This window comes from Macrotis lagotis, chromosome X (assembly GCF_037893015.1).
Source record: "Macrotis lagotis isolate mMagLag1 chromosome X, bilby.v1.9.chrom.fasta, whole genome shotgun sequence".
Classification (NCBI taxonomy): Eukaryota; Metazoa; Chordata; class Mammalia; order Peramelemorphia; family Peramelidae; genus Macrotis; species Macrotis lagotis.
Genome location: NC_133666.1, coordinates 120,567,014 through 120,580,758, shown reverse-complemented (window position 1 = coordinate 120,580,758; position 13,745 = coordinate 120,567,014). Strand labels below are relative to the sequence as shown.

At 33.5% G+C, this 13,745-nt stretch overlaps 1 pseudogene; it reads left to right on the top strand.

The window, feature by feature from the left end:
• The first annotated feature begins 853 nt into the window (after positions 1-853).
• Positions 854-13,745, top strand: part of LOC141498827 (importin subunit alpha-1 pseudogene) — a 46,153-nt pseudogene continuing 33,261 nt past the window's right edge.

The window sequence follows — 13,745 nt, the reverse complement described above, 5'->3', positions numbered from 1 at the left end:
TCTCTCTGTCTGTCTCTCTATCCCCCCACCTCTGCTGACAAGGGCAAGGGATAAAAACGACCAGAATACTGTGTGGGGAAGCTAGGTGTCACAATGGATAAAGCACCGGCCCTGGAGTCAGAGTCAGAAGTACCTGGGTTCAAATCAGGTCTCAGACATTTAATAATTACCTAGCTGCGTGACCTTGGGCGAGCCACTTAACCCCATTTGCCTTGCAAAAAAAAAAAAGATTAACACTAGGTTAAGCAATTTTTTGTTAAATGCCTTATATGTGCCAAACAATCCCTACTAATGACTTTATGAGAAATCAAGAAACAATCAAACAAAATGAAAAAAATGAAAAAAGAAGAAAATATGAAATATCTCATCAGGAAAACAGATTCAGGAAAGTTAATTTAAGAATTATGGGACTACCTAAAAATCATTATTAAAAGAAGCCTAGACATCATCTTTCTAGAAATTATTAAGGAAAGCTGTCCTGATATTCTAGAATCAGAGGATAAAATATACATTTAAATAATTCACCAATTATTTCCTGAAAGAGATTCTAGAGGTCTTTTTTTTTTAGGTTTTTGCAAGGCAAATGGGGTTAAGTGGCTCGCCCAAGGCCACACAGCTAGGTAATTATTAAGTGTCTGAGACCGGATTTGAACCCAGGTACTCCTGACTCCAGGGCCGGTGCTTTATCCACTACACCACCTAGCCATACCTCCTGAAAGAGATTCTAAAATGAAACCTCCCCAAATTGTTATAACCAAATTCCAGAGCTCTCACAGTAAGGAGAAAACATTGCAAGCAGCTAAAAAAAATACAAATATCATGGAATCACAGGCAGGATAACACGAGATTTAGCATGTCCTACAATAAAGAATATGAGAGCTTGGAGTATGATATTCTGAAGAACAAAGGAGGTAAGTTTACAACCAAGAATCACCCATCACTTGTGATGCAAAATACCATCTACATCCAAAGAAGCAAACTTGAGTTCTGAATGCAGACCAAAGCATACTATTTTTCAATTTTAAAACTTTGTTTTATTTTTTCTCTCATGGTTTTTCTTCCTTTTTGTTCTGATTCTTTTTTTCACAATATGATTGATATGGAAATATGTTTAATATGTTCATGTATAGCTTATATTTGGTTACTCACTGTCAAGGTGAGGGGGGAGGGAGGGGAGAGAGGGAGAAAGATGTGAACCTCAAAACTTTACCAAAAACATGATTGTTGAAAACTACCTATGTACGTGGTTGGAAAAATAAATAAACACATTTAATCAAAAAAGAAAAGAAAAGAATTACCTATCTAGAAAAACTGAGTATACTCTTTCAGGGGAAAATGGAAATTCAATGAAATAAAGGACAATTCCTCAATTGATTAATATTCCTGATTAAAATATTAGAGCTGAATAGAAAATTTGACTTTCAAATACAACACTCAAGAGAAACATAAGAAGGTAAACAGGAAAGAGAAATAATAAGGGATTCAATAAGGTAAATCTGCTTACCTTCCTACACAAGAAAATTATGTTTGTAACTCCTAAAAACTTTCTTATTATTAGGATAGTTCAAAGAAGTATACAAAGAAAGAGGCATGAGTGTGAGTTGAATATAATGGGATGCTTATTTTTAAATTAATTTAAAATTAAGGAATAAGAAAGAAGCATGCATGAGGAGAAAGGGAAAGGAAGAAATGGGGAAATAATCTGACATAAAGAAAGCAAGAAAGTTTATAGAGGAGAAGAAGATGGGGGAAGTGGAGAGTGAATAAGTGAACTTTACTCTCATCAGAACTGGCTCATAGTGGGAATAACATACCCACGCAGTTGAGTGTCTAAGTCTATTTTACCATAAAAAAAAGCAGGAAATGAAGGGGTAAGAAAAGGGACAGGGCTGATAGAAGGAAAAGTAGATTCAGGAAAGTAAAAGTCAAAAAGCAAAACACACTTGAGAATGATGGACAGGGTGAAAGGAGAGAGAGAGAGAGAGAGAGAGAGAGAGAGAGAGAGAGAGAGAGAGAGAGAGAGAGAGAGAGAGAGAGTAGGATAAATGGGGAAATTAGAATGGAGGGAAATACATAGTAGTCAGTATAATAAAAATATTTATAAGTTTCCTCTGATAAAGACCTCATTTCTCAAATTTATCTAAAATTGAGTCAAATTTATAGAAATAAAAGTCATTCCTCAATTTATACATGGGTTAAAGGATATGGACAGGTAATATTTGGATGAAATACTTAAAGCTATCTAATAGGTATTTGACAAAATGTCCTAACTCACTATTGATTAGAGCAATGCAAATTAAAACAACTCTGAGCTACCACCCTATACTTATCAGATTTACCAATATGACAGAAAAGGAAAATGACAAATTTTGGAAGGGATATGGGAAAGCAAAGATACTGACATACTATTTTGGTGCATTTGTATACTGATTCAACCATTCAGGGGAGCAATTTGGAATTATGTAGGGGTTATAAAACCATGGTATGTATCTACAAGAAATAAAAATCAAGAAGGAAAAGGACTTAACTGTAAAAAAAATTTTTAGCAGCTCTTTTAGTTGTGGAAAAGAATTGGAAATGAAGTGGATGGCCATCAACCGAGGAATGACTGAACAAGTTCTGGAGTATGATTATAGTGGAATAACTCAGAAAAACCTGAAAAGACATAAATGAATTGATGTAAAGTAAAATGAACAGAACCAGGAGAATATTGTACATAGTAATAGAAATATTGTATGATAGAAGATAGGAGAGAAAAGCTCTTCTCAGCTTCCCTCAGAAACAACATTAAATCAAGCCTCTAAATGGATTCTGGAATGACAGAATCCACAGAAAGACAGAGTGAAGCATTTTCCAACTTAATATATCTTGAAAAGACATTAAGAAGGATCTATCTTACTTAGATAGAGAGGGAACATTGCATAGTACAGGGAGCAGAGAATAGCATAGGCTGGGTTTGGAGGAAGTTAGAAGGAAGCTCTCACCCATAGCAAAGATCAGCAACCAGGGCCCCTGGATCCTGGTTTAGCTGCCCAATATCAGAGCAGGACAGCTTTGAGGGTTCCAACACTTGCAAATGGCAAATTGGAGAGCCACAGAATCCCTGAGCAGCTGGCAGGACTAGGCTGGGCAACCACAGAGCAGTGAGCAAGCTGCTAAGGTTGGAGGCCCCAGCATGGAAAGTCTGAAAGTAGGCCCCTCCCCTAGCATAAGAAGCTTGGGATAGCATCTCTCATGGTCTGGAGCAGAGTTCAAAATGAGTAAGAAAAGTCAGAAAATCCCTGACCATAGAAAGCTACTATGTCAATAAGGAAGATTACAACACCTCAGAAAAGGACAGCAAAGAAGTATTACACATGAAGCCCTGGAAAAAAAAATATGAATTGTTTACAATCCAGAAAGAACTTTTGGAGGAGCTTAAAAAAGATTTTAAAAATCAAGTAGGGGGCAGCTAGGCGGCGCAGTGGATAAAGAACCGGCCCTGGAGTCAGGAGTACCTGGGTTCAAATCTGGTCTTAGACACTTAATAATTACCTAGCTGTGTGGCCTTGGGCAAGTAACTTAACCCCATTTGCCTTACAAAAACCTAAAAAAAAAATCAAGTAGAAAAATTGGGAAAAGAAATGCAAGAGAAATTCAAAAGCTTGGAAAAGAAAGCATAAAAATTGAGTGAAGAAAACATCTCCTTTCAAAATACAATTGGGCAAATGGAAAAAAAGAAAACAGCTCTTATAAAAATAGAATTGCCCAAATGGGAAAAAAATTCACTGAAGCAAACAACTTTAAAAGTGCAAAATGAAAAATGAAAAAAGGAGATACAAAAGCTAACTGAAAGGGGTGGCTAGGTGGTGCAGTGGATAGAGCACCAGTCCTGGAGTCAGGAGTACCTGAGTTCAAATCCGGCCTCAGAACACTTAATAATTACCTAGCTGTGTGGCCTTGGGCAAGCCACTTAACCCCATTTGCCTTGCAAAAACCTAAGAAAAGAAAAAAAGCTAACTGAAGAAAATAATTCCTTAAAAACTAGAATTTGGGCATGTGGAAGCTAATGACTTTATAAGACTTCAAGAATCAGTCAAGCAAAATTTTAAACATTTAAAAAAATAGAAGAAAATGTAAAATACCTCACTGGAAAAAGCACTGACATGGAAAATAGATCTAGGAGAGATAATTTAAGAATTATTGGATTAACCAAAAGCTATGATCAAAAAAAGGACCTGGATAACATCTTTTAAGATTTTATCTTCAAAAAATTATCAAAGAAAATTGCCCTGATATCCTAGAACTAGAGGGTAAAATAGTCATTAAAAGAATCCACTGATCACCTCCTGAAAGAGACTCCAAAATAAAAACTCCAAGGAATATCATAACTAAATTCCAGAATGATCAGGCAAAGGAAAAAATACTGCAGTCAGAAAGAAACAATTCAGATACCAAGGAGTCACAGTCAGGGTGACACAGAATTTGACAGCATCAACATTAAAGGACTGAAAGTCATAGAATATGATTGTCTAGAAGACCAAGGATCTTGGATTACAATCAAGAATCAACAAAAATCAACGAATATACTCTTTCAGGGGAAAAGATGGACATTGAACAAATAGACTATTTTCATATATTCCTGAAGAAAAAAAAGAGCTGAACAAAAATCTCTATCTTCAAATAAAAGACTTGAGATACATAAAATGCAAATAGGAAAAGCAAAAAAATGCTATTTAATAAGATTAAACTGGTTGCATCCTTACACAGAAAGATGATATCTGTAAGTTTGGGGAATTATTTCATATTAGAGGAAGTATACTTAGAGGGTATGGGTATAAATTGATTTTGATGAAGTGATGAAAAATTAAGACATTCTTTCAGAAGGATTGTACTGGGAGAGGAAGAAATAGGGAAACAGAATAAAATAATTTATATCACATGAAGAGGTTCAAAGGACCTGCTACAGTGTAGAGAAAAAAGAGAGAATTGCTTGAATCTTACTTTCATTGGATTTGTCTGAAAGATTCAGTTGGGTTTAGAAATTTATCTTACTCTATAGGGATTTAGGAGGGGAAAGGGGGGAACAAAGGAAAGGAGGACTGATAGAAGGGAGGTCAGATTGAAGGAGGTGGTGGTAAGAACCAAAATAATGATGAAGAGGGATAGGGTAAATGGAGAGAGATTAGTACAAATAGGGGGAAGATAGCATGGAGACTAATATGGAGTTAATATTCATAACTGTGAATGTGAATGTAATGAACTCTCCCAGAAAATGGAAATGAATAACACAATATATTAAAAATCAGAACCTTACAATATATTATTTATATAAAAATTGTTTGAAACAGTGAGATACACACTGGGAAAAGGTAAAATACTGGAGCAGAATATATTGTGTTTCAGCTGAAGTTAAAAAGCAGGAGTTGTAATCCCAATCTCAGACAAAGCAAAAGCAAAAATAGATCCAATAAATAGGGATAAGGAAAGAAACTACACCTTCCTAAAAAATACTAAACATATATGCAGTGATCCAACAGTCTTGAAGATGAAAGGACCTGTCCTTGTCCAGAGAAAGAATAGTGGAATCTGAATGTAGATCAAAGATAATTTTTCTTTATTTTTTTTGCCTGTGTTTTCTTTCATAGCATGACTTACATAAAAATGTATTTTATATTACTATACATATGTGACCTATGTCAAATTGATTGCCTTCTTAATGAGGCAGTCAAGGGAAGGAGAGAGAGAGAGATAGAAATTGAATCTCAAAATTTGAAAAAAGTTAAAATTGTGTTTATAAGTAATAGAGGAAAATAAATATTAAATTTAAAAAGTTATTCTAGAAAGCAAAAAAAGAAAATATACAATGACAAAAGGCTTCTGTAAATTCAATAATACATTTACCTAATCTATACATTATTTGAATTTTAGTATTTTCTATATGTACAAAGACATTTTTCAGTTTCTAGAGGCTATATTTAATTATTTATTTTCTTGAGTCATTAAATGAGATGGCTAGTATTGTTTTGGAGTTTTTGGTAGATATGGATTCTCTCTCCCTACCCCTCCTTGTAGCCAAGGTCCATTCTTTATCTACTCTACAACACAATCTTTAGGCACTGGGGAGGAAGAAAGCAAAATGAAAACAGTACTTGCTCTTAAGGGGTTTCTATTCTATTGCATATATTTCTTTATGTTTAGGCCTCCTAATCCCCATATTAAGTTATCTAATGAGCTAGGTCATCTCTGATCATTTTATTTCTGGAGATGGATAGTATTTTTCATCATGGATCTTTCATAATTGTCTTGGATTATTCTATTGATCAGAGTAACTGTTTTTCATCCCTGATTGCTCTTACAATGATGCTGTTATTGTGTTCCATGTTTGTCTGGTTCTACTAACTTCATTCTACATCTGTTTATACAAATCTTCCCAAGTTTTTCTGAAACTATCCTACTCATAATTTCTTCTAACACAACAATATTGCAACACAACCATATACCACACCTTGTTCAGACATTCCCTAATTGATTGTCAACCTCTCAATTTTCTAATTCTTTTCCATCACAAAAAGTACTGCTACAAATATTTTCATACATATACATTTTTTGTTTTGTGTTGTTTTTCAGAAAACTATGTAACATTTCTTTGATAGAAAACACTTCTAAAAAGAGAAAAATAGCATCATATATAGCACTCAGAGTAGCATTTTTTTAGCAACAGAGACTTGAAAATTGAGAAGCTGTGCATCCACTTCTGAGTGATAGTTTAGTGAACTTTTGTATACCCATTACCTCAATTAATAAAAAAGGAAACTATCCTGTCTTTGTGAATGTTTTTAAGGCACATACCCCTATCCACTGTCTATGTCTTCCCTGAGACAGAATTAGTAGTCTATTTCTAGAGCAAAAGTGGCTTCTGGAAAGTCATTGTATCTCAGACCTAAGTGTGTGGGTCCCTGTGACCTACTATAACCACTGAACACTTGAACATCACTTTAATCAATCAATCAGCCAATTCAACAAAGATATTTTACAAATTTTTATTTTAAGAATAATTTATTTTTTCCAATTATATGAAAAGATAGTTTTCAACATTTATATTTGTGAAATTTTGAGTTCCAAATTTTTCTCTCTCCATAATTTCACTCCTCAGTTTTAAAGAGAGCAAGCAATATGATTGTCCTGTTATACTGTATACAGTATAGTTGACTGCTATACATGTACAATCATGTATATAAACAAATTTCCATATTAGTCATCAACAAGCATTTATTAAATGCTTATTTTGTGGTAGGACCAGTCTATGAGACCCTGAGGATATGAAAAGGAAACAGTACCTTCCCTCAAAGAGCTTATATGTTACAGCGTTGGCAATATATGAACAGATAAGTCAATCCAAAATATATCCACATCATACTAATATGTATATATACAGAAATATACACCCTGGGGTCTTCAGGAAAGGAAAAAGCCAGTAACTCAGGTACTTGCTGCCAAGCATCCTGCCCTCAAACTCAATGGCACACTCCCATGACTAATGGGCTTTGAGTATGAATCACTTGAGTGGTTCCATTTGTTTGAGACAAATCAATCTAAGAAAGCTGCCTGGGCCTGGGAGAGGACTTCAAAAGGTCTTAGGAATGATACTATTTCTTTTGGTTTCTAGGAAAATTAACCTGTCATGCCCAGCTCTACTTGAGTCTGTAATTTGATCCACTCTGGTATCATCATCCTTGTCACACAGGCAGGACTGAGAGTCCCTGCCACTTCTGGCACAGAGTCTACCATATTATTCACATCATGTGTTTCTCCATTCTGTGAGTTTATGTGTGTATGTGTGTGTGATGTGTGTGTGTGCATGCACACACATGCATATCATTGGCAGTCTCCTATATGTGCAATGTCAAAATAAATAAATAGCTCTTCTCACAAAAGGATAGATTGAACTGGTTAGAAAGCTCCTGACACTCGTGTTGTGGATCCATTAAAATCAGCTGCAGGTTAATTCTGAGTAATTTCCAGGTGATTTCAATAATTCATTAAACTGACGAAAACAAATCTTTAAAAGACCAAACCAGTGACAGAGAGAAAACTGATGATTTATTGTAGAGTAAGGAAGAAGTATCTTCCATTCTATTCTTTACTTTGTTGAATGGATTAAATTATGTGGTATATGCTTGCTGACAATAAAATTTGTGGTTTTTAAAGCATTACACATAAAATATTTCATTTTATTCTTGCAACAAGATAATGAAGGAAATGAGAGGTACCATGGTCAAGGTTATGTCTGTTCAATATGGTATAGAGAAGTTAGGTCATTGACTCACTGAAGAGGTGAAACAATTTGTTTAATCTCATATAACTGTTCTATGGGCAGAATGGATAATCAACATTAATTCTCTCTAATTTAATACAGAAGTGCTATTTTGAAATTTTAGAGGATTTCCTATCCCAGTGCAATCACAGGTCTAGTCCAAAAAAAAAAAAGCACAGCAACACACACAGTGGTAAGCCCAATAACGATAAAGGTGACCAAGATAAGCTTGCTTTATTAATATTGACTTTGAATGTATATAAAATCCAGGCCAAGTTCAAAATATTTGTAGTGGAATTTGTATTCTTGAGTATTGGACTGGTTCATTCAACTGGAGAATGCTATTATTGAGTTCATAGTGTTTCTTCTCATTTATAAGAATAAAGAGATGCATGGTAGGTATAAGTATCCCAGAATACATTATCAATGAAGAATTGTTAAAGAGAAGCATCATGAAAGATGCTAAGAGTTGAATGATTGAAAGGATTGAAAGAGGAGGTGTTTGTGAAGGGCAAGGGCTGAACTGATGGATAGTTGTGGCTACAGCAAGTTCAGAAGAACTAGAAGAAGGCTATCAGGCATCCCCAGGATTGATCCCCAGTAGGATGTTAATGGGAAGACACAGACAAGAGTTCTACAGTATTGGAAGGCATATTGTTATTTACATCCCTGGAGTGAATACCCACATTGATGAGGATTTTAGCATCTAGGATTTGCAGACTGGATCTAGAAACCAGAAGACCTGAGTTCAAATCCAACTTGAATCATTTGCTTTACAAATCTTGACAAATAATTTAATCTCAGCTTCCTCAGCTACAAAATGGAATAATAGCATCTTCTGCACAGCATTGGCGTGAAGATCTAATGAGATAATATTTGTAAAAAGCACTTAATGCTCTGCCTTGGCAGAGAGTAGGTGCTTGATAAATAAATACATATTCTGTTCTCTTTCACTTATTTTATCAATTTTTTTTTGCCCTCAAGGTCCTCTCCATTTACAGTATTTCTTCATCGAGTAGTCAGTCTATCAATTGTTTCCAAAAAGAAAAATGTTCATTTTGTATTTTTTTAAAAAAATTGTTGCTTTTTTTTGATCATGCAGTGCTTGTTCTTTGTCACTCTGACTCCCTAGTTGAGTCTTTACTTAAAATACTTAAAAACATTTAAACAAAGTCAACCAGTACAGAGACCATTTCTGAACTGTGTATTCTGCTTGCTATATATGTAGTCAGTACTTTTCTACTGAGAGTAGAAAATGTTCCCTACCAATTCTCTAGGACCTAGATAGTTCATTTCAAACCATCAGATTCCAGTGCTGTTTAGTGGGTGTTTAAAATTACTTAAGTTGTTTGTAATCATCATATACCATTGATCTCTTCATTCTGCATCTTTTAACATAAGTTTCAGATTCTTCTGAATTTCTCATATCTATGATATTTTTAGAATGCAATAATACTCAATTATATTTATATATCTTTGTCCAGTCATTCTTCAAATGATAGAAATCCATTTAATTACCTGTTTTTGTTTTTGTATTTTTGTTACTGCAAAGAAAATTTTGTTTTCAATGTAGGGGGTACTTCCTCCCTGGAAATATGCCCTTGAACATGTTTGGGTGGGATAGGAATTGAAAGCTCCATTACATACATAGGATGTTTCTTTTTGCTTTGGGAATATACCCAATAGTGGAATTTCTGGGTTAAGGGATATGAACATATGGGACATATCAGAAAAATGTTTCATTTTATCTCTGGTTTACCACCTCATTGCAAAAAAAGTAGCATGATTCATTGAGTGATCATACTTATTTTTAATTTTGTAAAGTTTTTGTTATTCTGAATTTGACAAACTCTAAAATAATGAACATTTACATTCCATATAGAAAAAAGGAGAAAAAGATGACTACATATGGATTGCCAAATTTCATTTTATATTTGGCTTGTATTTTTTAAAGTATATAATAAATTCAACATAAATTTCAAAGCTGGACTACTTGTCAGTTTTTCCCATCTGGACTTCCTTTTGTTCTCTTGTGTATTTTAAAATGCTTCAATAATTTTATTTTCTTCTTTTTTTTGCAAATCACTATCCTTGTCTTTTTTCTTTTTTATTCACTTTCCTTCATTTTAAAAATCCAGTCTCTCTTGTAACAAGCATAGACCAGCAACACAAATGTACACATGAGTCATGTCTGAAAATATATTTCTTAGCATTATTTGGGTAGTCTACCAACTAGAATGTAAATTGTTTTAAAGTAAAGGTTATTTTTGTCTTTTTTTTTATATAAATACGGGGTCTAATTCTATAAAGCATTTTCCTGGCTCTATTCACTCTAATCACATATATAATACCATATATATTTTCCAAAGTTTTTCTGAATTCTTCCATTTTATCATTCCTTATCTTCAATAATATTTTAATAAATTCATTTACAAAATTTTGTTGAGTCATTCACCAACTAATAAAGAATCATTTTATTTTCAGAAATTTGTTAAAACAAAAAGTCCTGCTATAAATATTCTCTTTTTCTTTGACATATATGAGATAGAGACCTGATACTGGAGGTAGGCACTATTTTTGAAGGTAGAATTCCAGATTGTTTTCTAGAATAAACTAGACTAGTTTCCAGCTCCATCAATAGTACATTAGTGATTTTTTTTCCTTCTATAATCTCACCAAAATAGTTTAGTTTTCCTTTTGGGGCCATCTTTGTCAATTTGGCAGGGGTGAAATAGAAGCCCCAAATTGTTCTGAATTTGCATTTTTCTTATTATTAGTGAGTTTGACTGTTTTTAGATGGTTGTTGAAAAGTTTTACTTCTTTTGAAAATATTACTTTCATATAATTTGACAATTTATTGGTTGGAGGATGGCTATTGGTATTATATGTTTGTAAAAATTCCCTATATTTCTTGAAAATCAGACCTTTTGATGAAAAGAATTTTTCCTATTTCAACTTTTCCCCTAAATTTTCTCCAAATTTTGTTTGTGCAATGTCTTTTCAATTTTTTATAACCAAATTGGTCCATTTTATCTACTCTGATCATCTCTATCACTTGTTTGGTCAATTAATTTTCCCCTAAGTATAGTCACAAAAATGTATTTCCATTCTTGCCCTTCTAATTTGTTTCATTGTATAATTTTTATACCTAATGTATGTATTTGAAACTTATCATGGTAATATAGAATGAGATGTTGATTTAGGCTCACTTTCAGCTAAGTTATAGTTTTTGATTTGAGGGTTTCTTTTAAGTGGAAATTAGTAGATTCTATTTCATAATATCATGTGTTTGTGTGTGTGTGTGTGTGTGTGTGTGTGTGTGTTTGTGTGTATAAAGGAGTAATTTTGAATAGAATTTCTTTGTCTATCCCATTAGATTTTGTTTGCAATTTTCAGAAAGGATGGTGAAATTTTTTGGGGGGGTTATATACTGCTACTTTCCAAAACTTTTTATTTCATTTAACATTTTAATTGAATCTTTAGAATTTTCTAAGTCATGTCACCTGCAACAAGAAATGCTTTTACTTTGTCATTACTTATTCTGTCAATTTCATATTTCCTATCTTATTCCTTTCTGATTTTCCTACCAGGGTTTGATTTATAATGAGTCTCCATCTAATTTGTGTTCTTAAGTGTATCCAATATTGGAACTTTGTATTTGTCCATTTCTAGGTCTTCTTTACATACTCTGTTAACTTATCTTCTTTATATTTTTTACACAGTGCCAAGAACTTTGAGTATTTCTATTTCATAATGTTGTTTGAAGCCTGGTATTGTTACACCTATTTAATTTTTACTTCTATTCCCCCTCCCCCATTATTTCTTTGAGATTCTATACCTTTTGTTCTTCCAACTGAATTCTATCACTTTTTTGTTCCATTCTGTAATGTAACTTTCCCCCAATTTGGTTGGGATAGGGAAAAAAACCCTATAAATTGGTCTTGGTAGTTATAATCATTTTTATTATATTGGCATGGACTATTGAGCTGTGGCATTCTTAATTAACCCAAGTTGTCTATTAATAATTATTATTTCATTTTCTAAGTGCTTCTCTTTTTGAAGTATTGAAAAGAGGAGGTATCTGGAATCAATTCTTACAAAATTGTGGCAAAGGAGATCAGTCACCTGAGATCAATCTGCAGCAAGAGGAGGAAAGAGATAGGAAAAGATGGGGGGGAGGATGTCTGGTAGTTGGATTTTTTGAAACCCTACAGCAAACACCCATGGCGGATACATTCTGTTTATATTAGGGCTTTGAAAAGAATATGCCAATTAATCAAACAAGGTAGCTGATAATAATCTACTGCCATATTACTATGCAGGGAAACTCACAGATTTATACTCAAGCCTTATCCAGGGGCCTCTAGATTGAATTTTGAATATGGGGGAATAGGTACAACAAGATAGAAATAGACACAACAGTTCATCACATGAACCAAAACTACTAATATTGAAATTCTTTTAGTAGGTATAGGATATAAGGATCCCAAGACCTCCTAGTTAAGGAATTAGAATGATCTACAATGCTTTTACAGGCATACATTGAAGAGATTGTGGTTTCATTCCCAGATCATGGCAATAAAGTACGTCACACAAACCTTTTGGTTTTCCACTGTATATAAAAGTTATATTTACACAATTCTGAATATATACACCATCATTATGCAATAGTATTATGTTTGAAAAATGCACATAACAATTAAAAAATTTTTATTGATAAAAATACTAACCATCATCTGAGTTTACAGTGAATCATAGTATTGATGACTGCTAACTGATCAAAATTGTGGCTGCTGAAGGAAGGGTAATTTCTTCTCTCTGCTAACTTGGCCAGAAGTAGTAGAGTAATTTCTTAAAATAAGACAATAATGAAGTTTGTCACATAGATTAACTCAACCTTTCACTTGAATACATAGAGTCCATTGTAGGGTTATTAAGTGGCCTAATTTCAATATCATGTTTTAGGGAATGGGGAAGCCTGAGGAGAGAGAGAGAGAGAGAGAGAGAGAGAGAGAGAGAGAGAGAGAGAGAGAGATAGAGAGAGAGAGAAGAGAGAGAGAGAGAGGAATATTAGACCAGTGAAACAATAAGAACATATACACTATTTATTGGGTAGGTTTGCGGTGCTATATGGTCTCCATTTGGGGTGCCCCCAAACAATTATAATAGTAACATCAAAGATCACTGATCACAAATAATTATAGCAGATATAATATCAATAATAAAATAGTTTGGAATACTGTAAAAATTACCAAAATATTACCAAGAGACATGATACGAACACATGCTGCTAGAAAAAATGGTACCCATAGGCTTGTTCCACACAGAATTGCCACAAACCTTCAATTTGTAAAAAAATAAAAAATAAAATGCAATATCTGTGGAGCCCAATAAAGTAAGGAATAATTTATTATAATTTTATTTATAATTTGTAATTATATTTATTTAT